The 20,834-nt window shown below is 39.4% G+C and overlaps 1 protein-coding gene across 2 annotated transcripts in view; it reads left to right on the forward strand.

The window, feature by feature from the left end:
- The window catches only part of cstf3 (cleavage stimulation factor, 3' pre-RNA, subunit 3), a 109,477-nt gene that overhangs the window by 60,719 nt on the left and 27,924 nt on the right, over window positions 1-20,834 (forward strand). The window contains exon 1 of one of the 2 annotated variants that reach the window (XM_073049821.1): window positions 17,544-17,818. The exons of the other annotated variant lie outside the window; for it this stretch is intronic. The gene's annotated coding sequence lies outside the window, so the exon portion shown is untranslated. Of the gene's footprint in view, window positions 1-17,543; window positions 17,819-20,834 lie in introns of those variants that run through there. 2 annotated transcript variants of the gene reach the window in all.

Consider the following 20,834-nt stretch of genomic DNA (forward strand, 5'->3'; position numbering starts at 1 on the left):
GTGTTGGTCATTGATGCAAATGACGCATTTCACTGTATACTTCATTTCAATGTATATGTAACATGAAGCTAATTTTATTTCCACCATGCTGTTTACTTGTACATGATGAAAAGGCTTTGGCAGGTCAGGAGGTGAATCACTCACAGCTGGATACTCGGCCTCTAATTTGTTCATGTATCCAAAGTGCTTATGTAGCCTATCCAGTTAAGGTTCTGGACTCTGGACCTGAAGGTAGGAGACTCAAAAAAGGTAATTCCATTAAATGTCAAAGGTATGTGGTTAAATACTGACTTGTTTGAGAAGGTCATTTATGATGTGAATGTTATTTTCCACTTGCCAGCTCATGCCTGATTATTAACTAGGCCTTGTCACTTGTTGAAAATTATAAGTGTTTTGCATTCATCAGCAAATATCCCCACTCCTGATCTTGGGATGAAAGAAAGAGGTTATTGATGAAATAACTGAAGGTGGATAAAACCCTGAGAGACTCATGCGGTGATGTTCTAGGGTTGGAATGATTGTCCTCTTAACCACAGCTATTTTTCTTCGGGCAAGTTAGACTTCAATATTCAAAGCATTGATGTCCTTTATTTCAGTTTTACCAGTGGTTCTTGTTGCCCCACTCAATCAAAGCCTACCTCTTAAAGGCAATCACACACTTCACCCCTGACTTTCAGCTCTGGTTCCAGTACGCACCAAGGCTTTGAGGTCTGGAGCAGAGTGGTGAAATCTCAATTGAGCATTGATGATGATTGGTGTTAATGATGTCTTTCATCCAGTCTACTGTCTACAGTTGTGACTGTGTGAATTGGCACAGCTCAAAAGCCACCTATAAATGCCTGTTGTCGACAGAATATCAGATGGTGAAGAAGAGGCGTAAAGGAGTAAGTTAGATCGGCTGGTTGAGTGATGTCACAGCAACAATCTTGTGTTCAACATCAGTAAGATCAAAGAATTGCTTGTAGGCTTCAGGAAGGGAAATTTAAAAGAAAACGCCAGGCCTCATTGAGGGGTTAGCATTGGAAAGGCCGGGCAGTTTCAAGTTCTGAGATGTCAACAACGTTGAAGATGTATCCTGGACCCAACATATTGATGCAGTTACAAAGTAGGCATGCAAGTGGCTATAATTAATTAGAATTGAGTTTGGGGATATTAGGTGTCTCGCCACATACTAGAAACTTTCTGCAAATGTACCGTGAAGAGCATTCTTACTGGTTGCATCACTGTCTGGTATGCAAAGGATTGGAAAAAGGTGCAGATGGTTGAGACTCAGCCAGCTTCTTCATGGGCACCATCCTCCATACCACTGAAGACATCTTAAAAAGGCAATGCCTCAAGATAGTGGCATCCATCATTAAGAACACTAACTAATCAGGACATGCCCTTTTCTCATTGCTACCATCAGAGAAGGAGGTACGAGAGGCTGGAGACCCACACTCAACATTTTAGGAACAACTCCCCCCCCCCCCCCCCCCCACCATCAGATTTCTGAAGTCTATGAGGCCGTTAACACTACCTCACTATTTTACTCTTTTTTCGCACTAATTTATTTTTTATTTTTCTTATTGTAACTTAGTGATATTTTTATGTACTACAGTGTACTGCTGCTGCAAAAACAAATTTCATGACATGTTTGTGGGAAGGGTAGAGAATTCGGAAACTTAAAAACCAACAGAAGGCAACTATAAAGCCATAAAGAGAGAAAAGATGAAATATGCAGGTAAGCTAGCCAATAATACACAATAAAAGGATACAAAAAGTTTTTTCAGATAGACAACTGGAAAATGACGCTGGAGAGGTAGTAATAAGGGACAAAGAAATGGTGGACAAACTTAAGTATTTTATGTCAGTCTTTACTGTGGAAGATACTAGCAGAATACCTGAAATTTAAGTGTCAGGCAGAAGTGAGTATCTTAGCTATTACCAAAGCAAAAGTGCTTGGAAGCTGAAAGGTCTGAAGATAGGTAAGTCATCTGGACCAGATGGCCTACACCTCAGGGGTCTGAAAGAGGTAGCTGAAGAGATTGAGGAGGCATAGTAATCTTTCAAGAATCAGTAGATTCTGGAATGATTTCAGAGGACTGGAACATTGCAAATGTCACACCACTCTTTAAGAAAGAAGGGAGGCAGAAGAAGGGAAATTAGAGTCCATTATTAAGGATGGGGTTTTGGGGTACTTGGAGGCACATGACAAAATAGACCAAAGTCAGCATGGTTTCCTCAAGGGGAAACCTTAAACAGACTTGCATGACAAATCTGTTGGAATTTGAGGAAATAACAGACAGGATAGATAAAGGAGTATTGGTGGATGTTTATTTCATTTTTCAGAAATACTAGCATGGATAAGTTTGCTGACTAGCAAGAGGCTAAGAGTGGAAATAAAGGGAGCCTTTTCTAGTGACCAGTGGTGGTCTGCAGGATCGATGTTGGGACTGCTTCTTTCCACGTTATATATCTGATTTAGATGATGGAATTGACAACTTTGTGGCCAAGTTTGCAGATGATTTGAAGATAGGTAGTGTTGAGTGAGCAAGACATAGACAGATTGGAAGAATGAGCAAAGAAGTGGCAGATGTAATATAGTGTAGGGAACTTTTATGGTTATGCACTTTGGTAGAAAAAATAAAGCCATTTATGATTTTCTAAATGGACAGAAAATTCAAAAATTTGAGACGCAAAGGGACTTGAGTGTCCGCGTGCAGGATTGCCTAATGGTTAATTTGCAGGTTGAATCTGTGGTTAGAAAGGCAAATGTAATGTTGAGATTTTGTAAAGCATTGGTCAGACTACACCTTGAGTACTGCAACCAGTCTTGTGCCTCTTATCTAAGAAAGATGTGCTGGTATTGGAGAGCATCTACAGGAGGTTCATGAGAATGATCCCAGGAATGAAGGCGTTAACATAAGCATTTAGCTCTGGGCCTATACTCACTGGAATTTAGAGGAATGAGAGGGGTTTTGTTGAAACCTACCAAATATCGAAGGCTTAGAGTGGATGTTGAGAGAATGTTTCTGATGGGGGAGTCTTGGACCAGAGGGCACAGCCTCATAATAGAGGGACATCCATTTAGAACAGAGATGAGAAAATATTTTTTAGTCAGAAGGTCGTAAATTAATAGAATTTATTGCCACAGTCAGCTGTAGAAGCCAAGTCAATGGGTATATTTTAAGGCAGAGTTTGTTAGGTTCTTGATTAATCAGGACGTCAAAGGTTTTAGGGAGAAGGCAGAAGAATGTGGTTGAGTGTGATAATAAATCAGCCATGATGAATGGTTGAGCAGACTCGATGGGCCAAGTGGCCTAATTCTCCTATGTCTTATGGTTTAATAAGCTTGGTTCTGAGAGTGGACGATTTGTGTAGTAATTAGCCTGATTTCAATTGTCCTGCTTTTTGCGAATGGGACAAAACTGAGCAATTATTTTGCATTGTGTAAATTTCAGTATTGTAACAGCACTGAAAGACTTTGGCCAGATGTACGAGTAGTTCTGGAATGTGTGTTTTCAGTACCAGAGTTGGGATATTCTCCCTGAACTTGTAGTTGGCTCTTTGGTATAATGTGGAGTGAATCAAAGTGGCTGATGACTGGCTTTTGTGATCTTGGGGATCTCAGAAGGAAGCTGAGATGGATCATCTGTCCAGCAGTTTGACTCAATGCTGCAGCCTCGTCTCGAGCACTTGTCCTTTGCTCCGCCGTCATTGAGAATGGGAATGTTTTTGGATTTGCATCAACATCGTAGTTCAGCGTGACTATCCACAATTAAGTTGACATCTGATACATTGATTATGAATTGCTTAGCTTTGTTTGGGGCACATCAGCTTAGGCGGCATGTAGTCCTGTCTTGCAGCTTCATCAGGCTTATTTTGAGGTAAGCTTAGTTCTGCTCTTGGATTGTCCTTAAGCAACCTTCATTGGACTGGGGTTTAATGCCTTAGCTTGGTAGTAGTTGTAGATTGAAGGATATGCCAGCCATGTTGTAGTGGTGTAGATTTCTGCTATAACAATACTATTATAGGTGACTGTTGAATGCATTTTGTTGAATGTTGGAATATCTCTACTGTGATTATGGAGCTCTTGTTTAAATGATTGACTGAGCTCAATTCTGCAGCACACCTTCCAACCACCCACCTATTCCCCCACCTCTCTCTGATATACGGTTTCACTGACTTTGCCTTCAGTAACTGGTTTTAATTCTTTGCCTCACAAAATTGGGGTGTTATATCAATTCTGTATTCACCTGATTGGACTGCTTGCCTCAATGATTGACACTGTATCACTGTACTTGGTCTTCTCCATACTCCTGATATACAGTTTTGTATTTCTGAACCTTTCTCCTTTATGCAAATCAGAAAAAAATCACTTCACCTTTATTTATGACTTATTTGTAATCGCTGCCACAAAACAATAAATTTCATGTCAGTGATAATAAACTTGATTCTGATTCAGAATTCTTGTTTCTGGCTTTGCTCACATTATTAAACTGTGCTGTGGAATTTGTTTTAATACTGCCTAATTAGAGCCATGATTAAGCTTTTAATTTTCTGTCTTCTGTCAATTACTTATTTCCAATACCACCTTCAACTGTTCCTGAAAACAAGGCATGAACTTGAAACATAGATTTGTTTCTCTCTGCCCTACTGCATCCTGACCTAAGGAGTACTTTCAGCTTTTAGTTTGCTTTCTAGATTCTGTGTTAGGTCACCAATGATTAGAAACACTTTTGAACCATCTAGTTAAATCCTTAGGGTACAAGGCAAAGTCTGTTCATTCTGTGGTATGTGGCTCATCTGTGGACACCCCAGTGCTTTTCCACCATGTGTAAGGCACATTTAAGGAGTATGATACAATATTGTCTGTTTGTCTGGATGAGTACAACTCCCACAACACTAAAGAAGCTCAATTTAATGCAAGATGCTGAAGTGGCTTGTTAGGTACCTTGCACACTATCATAACTGCTTATATGCTTCACTAGGGGAGCAGCAAGTGGGGCTTGCATACATGTACTCAAAGTTTCACAGCGTGGGAATGTGCCTTTCGGCCCAGCTGATATATGCTGACCAAGATGCCAATCAAAGCTGGCCCTATTTGCCCATGCTTGGCCCATACATATCCATTAAAACCTTTCCTGTCCAACTGTCTTTTAAAAGTTGTTATTGTACCTGCCTGAACCACTTCCTCTGGCAGCACATTCCATACATGCATCTTCCTCGTTTTTTTTTTAAAAGAAAAAAAAGTTGCTTCTCAAGTTGTTAAATCTTTTCTCTCGCCTTATCCTATATCCTCCAGTTTTTGGTTTTTCTGTCCTTGCGGAGGGGGTGGGGAATGAGAGAGTGCATTCACCTTTTGTATGCTCCCTCATGATTTTATATGCCTCTGCAAGATCACCTTTTAATTTCCTACTCTTCCATTCAACCACAACCAGAGGAAATTCTGCAGAGGCTGGAAGACAAAAACAACACACGCAAGATTCTGGAGGAACCCAGCAGGCCAGGAAGACCCTTCATCAGCCATCCAGTCTGTAGCTACAACTCAGTTGCTTGAGACTTGGCAACATCTTTGTAAATCTTTTCTGCACAAGTGTCTGCATTATTACCTAAAAAGTACACAGCAATTATTCACAGGCTGTTCCTAATTGAATGACCTTTGCTACCGGAGAAAAAACAAAGGCAGCAGGCAAATGGGAAGGCCAATTCTTGCAGGTTCCCCTCCAAATTGCACTCAATCCTGACTTGTTAATTCCTTCATTGTCGTTGAGTATAAGTCCTGAAACTACCTCTTGACAGCACCTCTGTCTTCAAAAAGGACTGCAGTATTTTAAAGAAGCAGTTCATCTTCTGAACAGCAATCGGATGGGAAATAAACTTTGGCTTGTTGAAAGCTCCCGGATTACTAATGAATAAATTAAAGTCCTCTCTCAGTTCTTCCGACTATGCTAGCAGTATCCCAAAATTTGAAGAGAATAATAAATAAGGATTATATATTGAAGCTGTGAAGTCAAAATAAATTGTAGGTGTCAATCATAAAATCATATCCTCTTTCTCTAGCCTTGGGTAACAGTTCACATTGCATTCTGTCATACATAATAGCCTTGCATGTTCTCTTTAAAAGAAAGGTTAATTCAATGGCCAGTGTGATGATTTCTAAGTGCTTGATTGCTTTAAATTTAGCTTTGCATTGCATTTCAGTAGCAACATGTAAATATTTAAATGACTACTGAAATGCTGCTCTAATGTGTGCTAGGTTCTGGTTATTTCTGTGTTTCAACTATATAAGGTATTTTAAATTTATGAAATACGAGGGAAGGGGTGACAAAGGACATAAAATAATTTAAATATTGCAGTCTCCTATGCTTGCAGAGTGCAGGTAAGATTTCAGGTAACACTTTATAAAAGACACAGCTGATTTAAAGCATGGCAAGATTTTAACGAGTCGAGCTGTTAATTAGGCGCAAGGGACTGCAGATTGGGATCTGGACCAATAAGCAATCTGCTGGAAGAACTCTAGGACAAGCAGTATCTGTGGGAGGAAAGGAATAATTGATGTTTTGGGCCCTGCTGCAAGGTTTTAACTTCTTTTCCTCTCACAGATGTTGCTTGACTTGCTGCGTTCTTCCAGCACACTGTTGAGCTGTTACTTACACTAGTCTGGGTGGAGGAAAGCATTGAACTTGTCGATCATATGAATTATTAATCATGCTATTTCAGCTCAATAATGATAATTTCTGCAGTTTTTACAATATTATTAAACCACATTTGCTGCAGGACTGTATGATATCCGTAATGCAATTATGCTGCTTCAGGAAACGTGGTCTTTTAAACTTCAATCTAACATGGTCATGGGATACTGTTGACAAAGGCAGCCAAGGGAACTGAACATTTTAATTTATTTTTGTAATGTTATTAGAGAAAATGATATATTTGGAATATGAGAATTAAGAGCTGTAACAAGCCAAGAAAAGTTACACTTGGCACTTTGAGGTCACTAAACTATAATAGTAGCATTAATATTGCTTATCTTGAATTACAGTGAATGGAGTTTCTGGTGGGAGGTTGGATGTTTGGGCATTTGTTAGTCTTCTACAAGGAAATAGTGTGGCACAGATACTGCAGAAGAAATTGTGGAGATACTATCTATATTTGCCAATGTTATTCCATGAAACTAACTGCCTTGGGTTTGGGATTTCCGGTGTCCGTAAATGCCTGCAAGAAAATGAATCTCAAGGTAGTACTGTATATGGTGACATATATGTACTTTGATAATAAATTTACTTTGAATGTTGATTTCAGTCTTTCTCCATTGGCTGTGCGCTTTTCAATTTTTCTTTGACAATCAAGAAATAGGTTTTGTTTTGATGTAACTTCAAGTTGTTAATGAATTGCCTTGCTGCAAAGTACTGTGAAAGTGCAACATTTTGATGCATGAGTTCTGAGCTTAGCTAAACCATAATGCTGCTTAGCAAGCCACCTGGCCCTAACAAAGTACTTTAAGTATTTCAAAAGTAGGTTATTTTAAAATAAAATATTTTAAAGGGTTATGATTTTTCATTTCAAGGTAGATTAAGTGCATTTTTCAATGCTTTACAGAATTCTGTATCAGTTTATGGTGACAATTTCATTCAATGCATATAAAGTCTTTTACTTCAAAAATTGGGTTTTTATAGTTTTTGCAATGATATAGATACTACTCGACCTACTGAATTCCTCCAGTCAAAGTAAATCTATTATCAAAATACATATACATCCTTGAGATTCATTTTCTTGCAGGCATTTAGATGAAAATAAAGAAATACAATAGAATTTATGGAAACTTTACATAAACAAAGGCTGATAAACAACCAACGTGTAAAAGAAGACAAATTGTGCATATACTGAGAACATGAGTTGTAGAGTCATTGAAGTGAGCCTGTAGGTTGTGGGGTCAGTTCAGCATTGAGTTATGTGAAGTTATCCATGCTGGTTCAGGAGTCTGATAGTTGAGGGTAATAACTGTTCCTGAACATGATGGTGTGGGACCCAAGTCTCCTGAACCTCTTGCTTCGTGGTAATAGTGAAAGAGAGATTGGCCTGCATGGTGGTGGTCCTTGATAATGGAGGCTGCTTTCTTGTGGCAATACCCCTTGTAAATGTGCTCAGTGGTCGGGAGGGTTTTACTTGTGATGGACTGGTTGGATTCCACCACTTTCTATACTTTTTTGTTCCTGCTCATTGGTGTTTCTGTACCAAGCCATGATACAACCAGTCAGGATACTCTCAAACTGTGCATCTATAGAAGTTTGTCAAAGTTTTAGATGACATGCCGAATCTATGCAAGCTTCTCAGAAAGTAGAGGCGTTGTCATACCTTCTTTGTAATGGCATTCGCATGCTGGTCCAAGACAGATCCTTTGATATGGTAACACCAAGGAATTTAAAATTACTGGCCCTCGTCACCTCCAATCCCCTAATGAGGATTAGCACATGGACCTTTGGCTTCTTTCTCCTGTAGTCAGTAATCAGCTCTTTGGTTTTGCTGACATTGAATTAAGAGGTGGTTGTTGTGGCACCACTCAGTCAGATTATCAGTCTCCCTCCTACATGCTGATTTGTCACCACTTTTAATTTTGGCAACAATAGTGATGTTGTCAGTAAACTTAAATACGGCTTTGGAGTCACAGTCGTATATATTGAGGGACTAGTACAGGGGGCTAAGCACATAGCCTTGTGCATCTGTGCTGATGGTGAGTGTGGAGGAGATGTCAGTCCTTACTGACTGGGGTCTGTAGGTAAGGAAATTATGGATCCAGTTGCACAAGGAGTTATCAAGGCCGAGGTCTTGGAGCTTATTTGTCAGTTTCAAAGTGATGATAGTGTTTAATGCTGAGCTGTAGTCAATGAAGAGCATCTTGTTGTATGCAGCTTCATTGTCTATATGTTCCAGAGCTGAGTTAAGAGCCAATGAAATGGCATCTGCTGTTGACCTGTTGTAAGAGTAAGCAAATTAGTGTGGATCCAAGTCACTCGGGCAGGACTTGATATGCTTCATGACCAGCTTCTCAAAACACTTCATCATAGTGGATGTAAGTCCTGGACTGTAGTCATTAAGGTAGGTTACCACATTCCTCTTGGGCACAGATATGATTGAAGCCTGCTTGAAGCAGGTGGGTACTTCAGATTGCCAAAGCAAGAGGTTGAAGATGTCTGAATACTTAAGCTAGTTGATCCAATACTTGGCCAGGTACGCCACCTGGGCCAGATGCTTTGTGTGGACTCGCCCTCCTGAAGGATGCTCTCATCTTGGCCTCAGAGACTGAAATCACAGCGTCACTAGAGGCTGTGGAAGTCTATGAAGATACCTCCATGTTTTGTTGGTCAAAGCAAGCATAAAAGGCAACAAACTCCTCTGTATTTTGCTTTGTAGAAGATGATGGCATTCAAGTCCTGCCATGTCTGTCGAGGATCCTTCTGTGATTCAAGTTTGGTCTGGACTTTCCACTTTGCATGTGAGGTGACTTTCCAGTGGTCATACATGGACCTCTTATCCTTTCCTGAATCACTTGTGGTTTGTTTTTTGCTCCAGATTCCAGCATTGCAATTTCTTGTATGTGTCAATATTATTTTTACTCCTCTTTGAAGGCACTCCTATCTCTGATTTATTTTTGTCCTCTTATTTCTCAACTGGCATCAGCTTTCAATTTTTGAGAAGTATCTTGAGAAGCTTTTACTGAGTTTAAGTGTGTAGGTTAAAGTTGATCCGACTTCTCCACTATTGAAATTATATCTATCTCTAGTTTACTGGGCTGTAATCTTCTAAGGACTCCTAATATGAAAGGTCCTTCCAAGCGATTAACAAACAAACATGTTCAGCTACAGGCTGGCTGGTATCAGTTGGCTAGAGGACAGGTAATATGTATTTATTTGTTTAGAGGTACAATGAGAAACAGGCCCTTCTGACCCAGCAACCCACCTATTAATCACAGAACCATTTACAGTGACCAATTAACCTACTAACCTGTACGCCTTTGCACTGTGGGAGGAAACTGGAGGAAACCAGAGCACCCAGATGAAACCCATGTGGTCACAGGGATAACATAAACTCCTTAAAGACAGCACCAGAATTGAACTCCAAACTGTGTAATAGCATTGCACTAGCCACTATGCTACAGTAACACACCAACATGGTACTGTAGTTTGTAAAGGAGGTGGTTTAGAACTTGCTGTTTGGAAGAGTGGTGGAGCCAAACAAAACATATTTAAATATTTGGAAGGCCACTTGATATGCAGATATCCACAATGCTTTGAAAGCTTACCTTTATAGTAAGGGCACCTTGGGAAGAAAGGCTACCTGCGGGGTGATACATTCAATGAGAGGTAATAGTTATGTTGGTTGTTGATGTGTGCTGTAATGATCTTAATTTATTCCAATTCACCTCTATCCATGGGGAAAGGTAATTGGAACCTGCAGAGCATCCTCTACGTTGCTATCCTCTTAAAATAAAATATTCATTTGGATATTAACAAGTGAGATTTCAAATGGGAAGTGACCTCTGTAGTGTTAGGCAGCAGGTTGTGTCACATTAGCTCGTTGGTGACCATGCTCACATCAGCGTAGGAAACGTGGTTCAAACAGTACTCCATTGGCTCAGGCCTGAGTGAGGGTGCTGTTTTCCTCATGAAATATTTAAACCATCTGCTTCTGTAGATGGATGTAAACAAAATAATTCCCTGGTGTAATTTTAAAGATAGGGGGAAATGCTCTTTAGCATCCCTAATGTTTATCCCCACATCAACATCATTAGAAGATTATCTATTTATTATTATGTTGACGTGTGAGGGAGTTTGTAGTGTGTAAATGAACTGACGTATTTTCAATATTACAACATTTCTACATTACTTTTTGACTGAAAAGCACTCTTAGCTCTCCTGTGGTTATGAAAAGAGCTATATAAATATTTTTTCCCCTTTGCCTTTCAGTTATGTGAAATGTTCTCAGAATGGCAGAATATTAAATCAGAGGAGTGAGATGTTCTTGTGAAATGTTTGCGTCCTTCAACTGACACTGTTTCTTTATTTGTAAATTGATAATGAGGAATTTCATTCTTCAGTTGAAGTTTTCTGTAATCCTGGCATTCTTTGAACTTGACTGTTTTGGACTATCAAACCATGTTACTTGCTAAATATGAAACAAAATGATTCATCATTAGTAAATTGGAGATTGTCTCACATACGGTCTCAAAATACCCCAGCCATTGTTCAACTCCATTACGTCTGAAGATTAAAGCATGAAACCAAATGGAAATGGAAAGCAGCTATATTCTCAGCATGAAGAGGCGGTTAAAGCATTGATAATCAACTTGGTAGGACAACAAGCGATGTTAGATAATAAATCACGCAGATAATGCAAAGAATAGAAACACAGATTATTGCAAAGCTGTGGGAAAGAAAAACCTGCAAGAAATAGGGAAGGGGGTGGGGTGGGAGGACTACATATCCAGGAGATCCAAAGAGAAAAAAAGAGCTGTTGAAGAATACCCTAGACATCTCCACTATCAAGACCCTACTTCAGATAATTTCCCTAACTGGAATATCAGAGTGCCCTCTCCACCCCGATCCCAGGCTCACCCTCCTGCCCTTGTGCCTGCCTGTTGGCAGTACTACATCATGGACAGGTCCTCTGCTGAGAATATCATTTGCTGGTGTGCAACCCTGGGAGCAGTCTCCAGAGCATAAAGTCCTTTGCTATCATGTTGCTGAAGATGAACTGGGACAAATACCAATTTATCTCTCCATGCACCTACTGAATAAAGGTTTAATCGAGCAAGAGATGGTGAAGGTCTTGTTCCCTGAAGGGCAGTTCATTTTGGCACCAAGAATTCAAGGTTGTTAACAATTTGACACAGAGAGAGTCTGCCTCACCACAGCCAGGCCACATTCAATGGACAGTTCCAGCAATAAGCTGCTTTGTCAAATGGTCAGGCACTCACTTGTTCCCAGCATTATCAGCCCAAAAGCAAAACACTGCAGGTGCTGGAAACCTAAAATAAAACTAGAAAATGTGCAGTAAGACGGACAGCATTTGTAGGGAGAGAAATAGTTAACTTTTCAGATTATGAAAAGTCTGTGAAATAATTTTAAATCTCTTTATATTTGATCGTTACTTATTTAAATTATCCAAACATTGAATGTGTCCCATCTCTAGTAAAGTCTGTGTTTCCTTGTATCTATCTCAAAGGAACATGGTTGATGTAGGGAATCTGTTCTTTTGATGTTTGGAAGTGACTTCTGATTTATCACTAGAATTGTCACAGCACAGCGGAAGCCTCTTGGCCCCATCCCATTCATCCTATCACTCAACTCTACAAGTTCCTATGATATTTCCCTTTTAAATTGTGGTTTGATTCTATGCTACCTTGTTAGCAGTGCATTTCAGGTCATAACCATTTCAGCATAAAAATATTTTTTCATGTCAGTGCTACTGTATCTTTTCCCCATTTTATTAAATTTGTGTACCCCATTCTTTTGACCATCAACAGGTGGGAACAGTTTCTCTTTAGTTAACCTGTCTAAACTAGACATGTCTTGGAATACCTGTGTCTCATTTCCTCTTGATTTTCTTTGCCCCAGGTGCAGCAACTGCATCCTTGCTAGCCTAACCCTCTAGTTCCTCATTTGTGGGGCCATAATGAAGTCCTTTTGGCAACTTCTTTAGAATATTCTGATATTTACCTTCCATTGCATGGAAACAAGCAATCTGGCCCACCACATAGATGTAGTGACTGGAATTGGTATGATACTCTTCGTGGCCTATCACCTTCAAGAAATTATGCTTGTCATATTGCCTTTTGATCTACAAGAAGGCTGTTCAGTCCATTGAGTCTGTCAGCTCTCAGAGCAATCCCTTTTCCCCAGTTATTTCCTGTTCTCTTCCAGGTGCCCTTCCACTCCTTGATCTCCTATCACAGAGGTCCACTGTAACTTACAGTGGCCTGTTAGCCTACAAATCAGTACATCCTTGGGATATGGGAGGAAACTGGAGCATATGCGCAATTACTGTAAGAGCATGCAAACTCCACACAGACAGAATCAACCCCTGGCCTATAGATATACGAGGTTGCAGCAAGTGCTGCACAACTCTACCTCACTATTTTCCTGCAAGCTCCTCAGAACCAACCAAGCCTCACTTTAAATATTTGTAAACTACAAGAAATTGCTGTAAAAGTAGGCTCCATGGTGATCTTATTGTCATGAAAAGTTTCTTATGAACAAATTGCATCTGAATCTTAGAGTTAGGGGTGAGGCTGGGTAGCAAAAAAAAGGGTTGATTCACTCCATGAATCTCTATGAATTGGACAACATTATTGACTTCTTTCTTTCATTCCCATGAGATAGGACTTCATGTTCTAGTCCAAAGGTTTAAAATAGAAAGGAAAAGCCAATTTGTGGCGGTGAGTGAGACATCAGCTTCCAGCTCAAGCATATAGGAGCTGTTGCCTTGGAAACAGTAGAAGAGTTGTCATGTTACTTAATAAGTAATTCACAACCTGAACTTAAGATCGAGGGATGCAAGTTTAAATCCCAATATGATAGCTAAAGAATTTATATACAGTTCAGTAAATAATCTTTTATCAATAAACTTATATCAGTCATGGTACTATAACTATGAAAGTATCAGATTGTTACAATACTCCACCTGGAAGTACTGCCTCGCTTACTCTAATAGTTAGGGCACCATGATAGTCTAGCGGTTAGCGCAATGCTACTACAACTTGGAGCGAAGGAGTTCAGAGTTCAATTCCAGTGCTGTCTGTAAGGAGTTTCTATGTCCTTCCCGCAGGTTTCCTCCTACATTCCAAAGCCATACCCGTCTGTACGTTAATCAGTTATTGTAATTTGTCCTGTGATTAGGCGAGGATAAATGGCTGGCTGGGCCAGAAGGGCCAGTTCTGTGCTGTATCTCTAAATAAATAAACACAAATGCTTCCTGGCCTTTTGTTGAACCCTACAATGAATGAATGAGTATAAAACCAAAAAAAGCTATAGTTTTGGACACAGCTGCATCAACAACCACACCAAAAGTCTTAAAGCTAAAAGTCTTCTGAGACTTTAGATTTAACTAATGAAGACAATTAGTTATATCTAATATAACTAATGAGAGGGACAGTTTCTGCTGAATTACCCTTGATTGCTAAGTGTTTTGAGCAATTAACTAATGGCATGGTTGATCTATGGACTAATTCACTATACATCCCAAGAACAAAAAGTGGAAAGAAAGCCCAATGCACAGATTGCCTTCCAGCTGACAGTGTACTAATGAGATTCATATAGATCTGTAACATGGATAACTGATATGACTGAAGAAATCATTTCAGTATCCTTCTGCAAGGGTGTCTGGCTCTTTTTTTTTTAAATAAGTGCAGTCCAGGTTATTAAAACACCTACCTAGCCACGATAGTTAGAGTCCAGCTGAGGAACTTTTTCTTTGTTAATTATTGATGCTCAGATCAGTACTACAAGATCTTGAGAGACATGTAGATTCTTCATTCCCACGTTTCTGTGAAAGGTAAATTCAGTGGAGGTTTCACATCTTGACTGTAATGCACAACATCTGTAAAGAATAGGTTTGTAGTAGAGATGGAGCAGTGGAGGCTGAGGGGATATGTGGTAGAGGTTTATAAGGTTATCAGAGGCATAGATAGAGCAGACAGGCAGTGTCTTTTCTCAAGGGTAGAAAGGGCTAATACCAGAGGATGTGCATTTAAAGTGAAAGGGGGTAATTTTAAAGATGTGAGGGGCATCTTTTTTAAGAGATGTTATATAGGGACATGAATGTGAGGAAAATGCAAGGATATGGCCGTTGTGTAGGCAGAAGAAATCACTTTGGTTGATTACTGATTGAATTGGTTCAGAACAACATTGTGGGCTGAGCTGTACTATACTGTTCCATGTTCGTGTATATTTACTTATTTAGAGATACAGTGCAGAACAGACTCTTCGGCCCAACAAGCCGCAGTGCCCAGCAACCCACCCTTTTTACCGTAGCCTTATCACAGGACAATTCACAACGACCAATTAATCTACTAACTAGACCGGAGCACCCGGAGAAAACCATGCAATCATGGGGAGAACATACAAACTCCTTAGAGGTGGCACCAGAATTGAACTCTGAACTCCATCACCCTGAGCTGTAGTAGCATCATGCTACCATGACGCTTTATGCTTACTGAGGTAGTAAGAAATTCTCCTTGCTCTAGTCATTTGAGTTTGCTGCTGTACATGTGGAAAAAAGTGCTTATGTTAAGAGTTAATGGATTGTGATGCCTGTTCTGTGAGTAGCTTTAGACTGAAATGTATCCAGGTGTTGCACAGTTTACAGCTCATTTCATTCTGTAGACAGTGATTCACAAGAAGCTCTAGATTGCTCAACAAGACAATACAAAGATGTCCCTTTAGAACAGAGATAAGGAAGAATTTCTCTAGCTAGAGGTGGTGAATCTGGAATTTATTGCCACAGACAGCTGTGTGGAGGCCAAGACATTGGATAAATTTAAAGCAGAGGTTGATAGGTTCTTGATTAATAAGGGTGTCAATGCAGACCAGACTTGATGGGCTTAATGGCCTAATTCTGTTCCTATGTCTTTATGGTCTTATCTAGTTAGACACAAAGATTATTGCATGAAAAATAATGCATTAGATGATATGAGCATTCCTGGGTATCACATTGAGGTTACATTGCAGGGAAAGTATATTCAGCTGGCTCAAGGGAATGTTATAATGGAATCTGTTGTATTATCATTGTCCATCCTCCCCCAACCACCACTTCTTGATCATTTCTTCTCAGTCACTGTATGTACTGACTCTTCTGTGGCTAGCGTCACTTCATGTCTATACAATCGACCTATGTGTATAAGTTATCTCATGTAATTATATTTATTGTGTTTTTATTATTGTGCTCTTTATCTTACTGTGTTTTTGTGCTACTTCAAAAATTATTTTGAATTAAAGGAATTTAGTATTTAGAGTTTTATAGAATCTGACTGACAATGTTCAGAAGAGCCTGTGAGTTTTTAAGACTCCTTGGTGGATTTTTTTTTTGGAAGGGCTCCAGCAGTAATGTTTACATGTTGAGCCAAAGGCAGGGAAGTTATTCCCCTGGAGTTCTGATCACTGGTTCCATTCACTGAATCTTTACTGCAGATTCTCATGATTCAAGGAAAGTCAAAGGAGAAAAATTCTGGTTTTAAGAAAAGCATGATCTCCAGAAACAATAGATACTCTTTGTACAATGTTGTGATGAGTCTCCTACCTCAGATTTACAGTATATGAAGAGAACTCTGTATATTGCAGGGACCTGCAATAATTTCCTTGCATGACCTTGATAAAATAAAGCACTACTATTGTTTTAATCAAATCCTTGGTGTCTGTGATATATCCTCCAGACTAGTAAGTCTAGTTAATGTCAGACTGTATCTTCAAATTCTGTTATGATCCCTCAAAATATGGTGAAGCATATAACGTGCTAATAAAGGTATTAAAAGTCTTACACTGAAACAAAATACACTGGTGATTATTGAAGAAAAATTAACTCTACACCATGAATGTTTTAAGATTCAGAAGGAGACCAGAAGATTTTGAGATGTTTTCACAGAAAGAATACCTGCAAAGTGGGGAGGATTGCACAGTGTTCCTACATCATAGGAGAAAGGTTTTACAAGCATCAGAAGAGCTTTCCTGGCACTTTTATGTAGCCTCAATGGAACTTTAAGGCCCTTAACCCTGATTACATTAAAAGTTAATCATTCTTGGGAGAAATCTAGTCCACATTTCCTATTGTTGATTGAAAAGTATCTTCTGCCACTAGGAAAATTATTGGCGCTCTTTTATCTTTGTGGAATTTTTAAGTCAGGGTTTTGAATGTTCCAAGAGTTAAGCATTTTGTGTCTTCTGTTGTAAATTTCTATATACTCTTTATAGTTGGGACTACCATGAGGTAATGTAGCATCTAGTTTCCTACTTCTCAGCTACAATGCATAAAAACTTAATTACGCCAACTCTGTGCTTTTGCTTCCCAAAGGAGTTCTTTTTGGGGAAAAGTAAAATCCAAGTACTTTGTAAGAAATCGAATGACAAAATAAAATGTTAATAAAATTATGTTGGAATCCTCATGTTCTATTGTGTTTGGCCCTTGGAGACCAATGAGGCCATATATTAATTGCTACATAACTTAATTTTTATAAATGGGTTAGTTAGCAAAGACAAAGTCCTCATTTTCTTAAGGTTAAAAGTCAGAAGCAATGTTAAAGAGCATATCTTTTTCTTTCTTTGTTGAAGAAACGCAAGGTTTATTTCTGGGTTGTATGTTGGTTTGAGCTGCTAGTTAGCAGATGATTCCTCCTGTAATGCAAAACTCAAGTTAAACCTTTGCTTTTCCTGCCAGCCCCAAGCTGTAAACAATAATCCAGAATCGGTCCTACACCAATGAATATTCACTATACAAAGAACAGTATCTGTTAGAAATCTGAAACAGCTAGTAGTTGTTCAGTGAAGTTGTGGGCAAATTGCATTTCAGATGTTTGAGGTAATGTTTCACCTGGACTGTATACACCAGGTTTGTGGCAAAAAAATCACAACAGCGTCTCTTCCACCTCAGGCGGCTGAAGAAGTTCGCATGAGCGCCCAAATCCTCAAGACCGAAAGGGCCACCATGAGAGTATCCTGACTGGCTGTATCACCACCTGGTACGGGAACTGCACCAACCTTGATCGCTGGGCACTGCAGGGAGTGATACAGACAGCCCAGCACATCTGAGGGTGTGAACTTGCCTCCATTGAGGACATTTACAACAGTAGGTGTGTAAAGAAGGCCTTGAAGATCATTAGGGACACGACCATAAATTGTTTCAGCTGCTTCCATCTGGCAAACGGCACCATGGCATTAAAGCCAGGACCAACAGGCTACAGGACAGCTTCTTTCTACAAGCCAGTAGACTTTTAAATTCACTTGTCTGTACATTGTGATGGAGTCACAATGCACAGACTTTTACTCCCTCACGTTGTGAGATGGATGTAAAATTTAAATAAATTCAATTCAATGTGCAAAGCCCAGATAGCTGGACACTGTACTTCATTAGAAATAGATATATTTATTGGCCCCAGGACACAAGTTCTGAGATATTAGCACAAAAACAAAAGCACCAGTTGCTGAAAAATTTTGAAAAATCAGCAGAACCTGTTGGAGATTTTTAGCTGATCATAAGATGACAAAGAAGATAAAAGTTAAGTATTCAATAGCAACTTAATGCCAAATGCTAGACCACATCTCGAGTATTGTACATAGTTCTGGTCATCACACCATAAGAAATATGTGATTGCACTGGACAGAGAAGGAAAGAGTGCAGAGGACTTTACATATGGCGAGAGATTGGATAGGTTGGACGTATTCTCTAGAGCAGGGGTTCTGAATCTGGGGTCCACAGACCCCCTCGGATAATGGTAAGGGTCAATGGTGTAATAAAGGTTGGGAACTCTTATTCTAGAGAAAACCAGGTTACCCAAATTTTAAAAAAACAAATCTTACCTGCCAAGATCACCAGATAAAAGTATGTTAGATTATGAGAGACATAGATAGTCAACATCTTTTACCCATGGTACATCTATCAAAACAAAGAAGGTACAGTTTTAAGATGAAAGGTAGGAAATTAAAAGGATTTTAGGGGGAAGTTTTTCACATAGAACATAGCTGATGTATAGAATGCACTGCCAGAGGAGGTGAGGAAATCAGACAAAATGCTATACTTCAGAGGCTTCTACTCAAACACTTAAATAGGCAAGGCGTAGAAAGATAAAACCCTAATACAGGTAAATGGGGTTAGTGAATAAGGCAAAAGGGGTTGGCAAGGATGTGATGGCCAAATGATTCCTTCTGTGTAACTGAATGACTTTATTAGCCCACATCTTTGGAGAGAGAAACAAAATTAACATTTCTGATTAAATGCTTCTTCATCCAAACTAATGTTTATTATGTTAAATGATTTGATCTGTTTGACACCTTCACTCCAATCCCCTCCATAAAGGAAGATTAAAACATGACTGATTTATCTTGTATTTTGAAAATGCAAGTCTTCATAAAGTAGTGATAATATTAAATATTTTAATCTTGCATGATATAGGCAGTGTTATGGGTTATTACCTCAATAAATTGAGGTCAAAAGCAGGGACGGTGAACTTGTTTAAAAGGCACAGCTGGAGAACTGCCTTCAAATTTTGGTTACCAAATTCCAGGAATGTTTTGGAAGGGGCGCAGACATGGTTCCAGGGCTGAGGATTTTCAGCTGTAAGCTTAGCCCAGGAAAAGTGAGGTTGACGCAAAGAATATTGAGCGGAGGCTACACATCTATATAAGGTTCTAATGGTTAGATACGGGATGATATAAGGAAGTTATTCTCATCAATGGGTGGTCCAGAAAATGCAGATTTATATATTCTGGACAAAAAATCAAGGGGATGAGACAAAAATCATTTCTCATGTGGAGTGTAGTTGAGATCAGGAATTCTCTGTCCCAGAGGAGGTAGAAGCAAAAGCTGTGCATTCATTTGGGAAAGAGAAGTGCATTCAAGAAAATAATTTACACCTACTACAAATTTTCACCTGTTTCAGCGGCACTTTAATATCTTAATAGTAAGTTAAATTCCAGATTTTATTTGATAACTAGAGCACAGTAAAACATAATCCAGGTGTATATAATCATCCTCCAATCTGTGATCTTTAGTTTGAAATTTATAGGGTTTTGGGTTCTGTCAGAATCAAATTGCAATTTTTGGAGCAACATTGCATCTGTCTAACCTGTATGGGCCTCCACTGCAGCATTGACATGCAAACGGGTGGGGGGGGGGGGGGGTGAGAAATGTGCTTCACTGGTGTGAACTTCGTGACTTCTTTCAGAGCATGTAACTGCAATTAAGATAATTTATATTTCAACTGGTTTTGATGCATGACAATGGATAAGCCAGGGTATGTCGGGCCAGTGAGCCCTACATCAGTGGTGGGAAAGTTATTGGAAGGAATTCTGAGGGGCAGGATTTATTTTCATTTTGAAGTACAATGACTGATTGGGGTAGTTTTATGGATTTATGCAGGGAGAAATAATGTCTCAGGAATTTGAGATTTTTTGAGGTGGTTCGTAAGAGGATTAATAAGGATAGGGCAGTAAACATTATCTACGGGGACGTTAATGACATGATTCCACATAGGCTGACCTAGAGATTAGAACATATGAGATCCAGAGTGATCTATCAAATTAGATACAGAATTGGGTTAATGGCAGGTGGCAGTGGAGGATTGATATTTTTCTCATTGGAGGACTAACCAGTGGTGTACTGCAAAGATCAGTTCTGACTTTTTGCTGTTATGTCAAATATATAAATAACTTGGATGGGAATGTAGGTGATTTGAAAAGTAGGTTTGTAGATGACACCAATATTGGTGATATAATGGACAATGAAGGAGTTTGTCTAAGGTTACGACAGGATAGAGTTTAGCTGGGAAAGTGGGCAAGGGAATGGCAGATAGACACTCAGACGAGTGTAAAGTGATGCATTTTGGGATGTTAAGCCAGGGTAGATCATACACAGCAAATGGCTGGGGAATGTTGCTGAATGGAGAGGCCTTGGAATACAAGTACAGAGATCCCTGAAAATGTCAGCACAGGTAACCAGGGTGGTGACAGGTATGGTGCACTTTCCTTCATCAGCCATCAGTCAAGAGTTGGGGATATTATTTTACAGTTGTACAAATCGTTGGTTAGGCAGTACTTGGGAGTATTGTGTATCGCTGCAATACTCCAAGTACTACAATGATGTGATTAAGC

Source organism: Hemitrygon akajei, chromosome 6 (assembly GCF_048418815.1).
Source record: "Hemitrygon akajei chromosome 6, sHemAka1.3, whole genome shotgun sequence".
Classification (NCBI taxonomy): Eukaryota; Metazoa; Chordata; class Chondrichthyes; order Myliobatiformes; family Dasyatidae; genus Hemitrygon; species Hemitrygon akajei.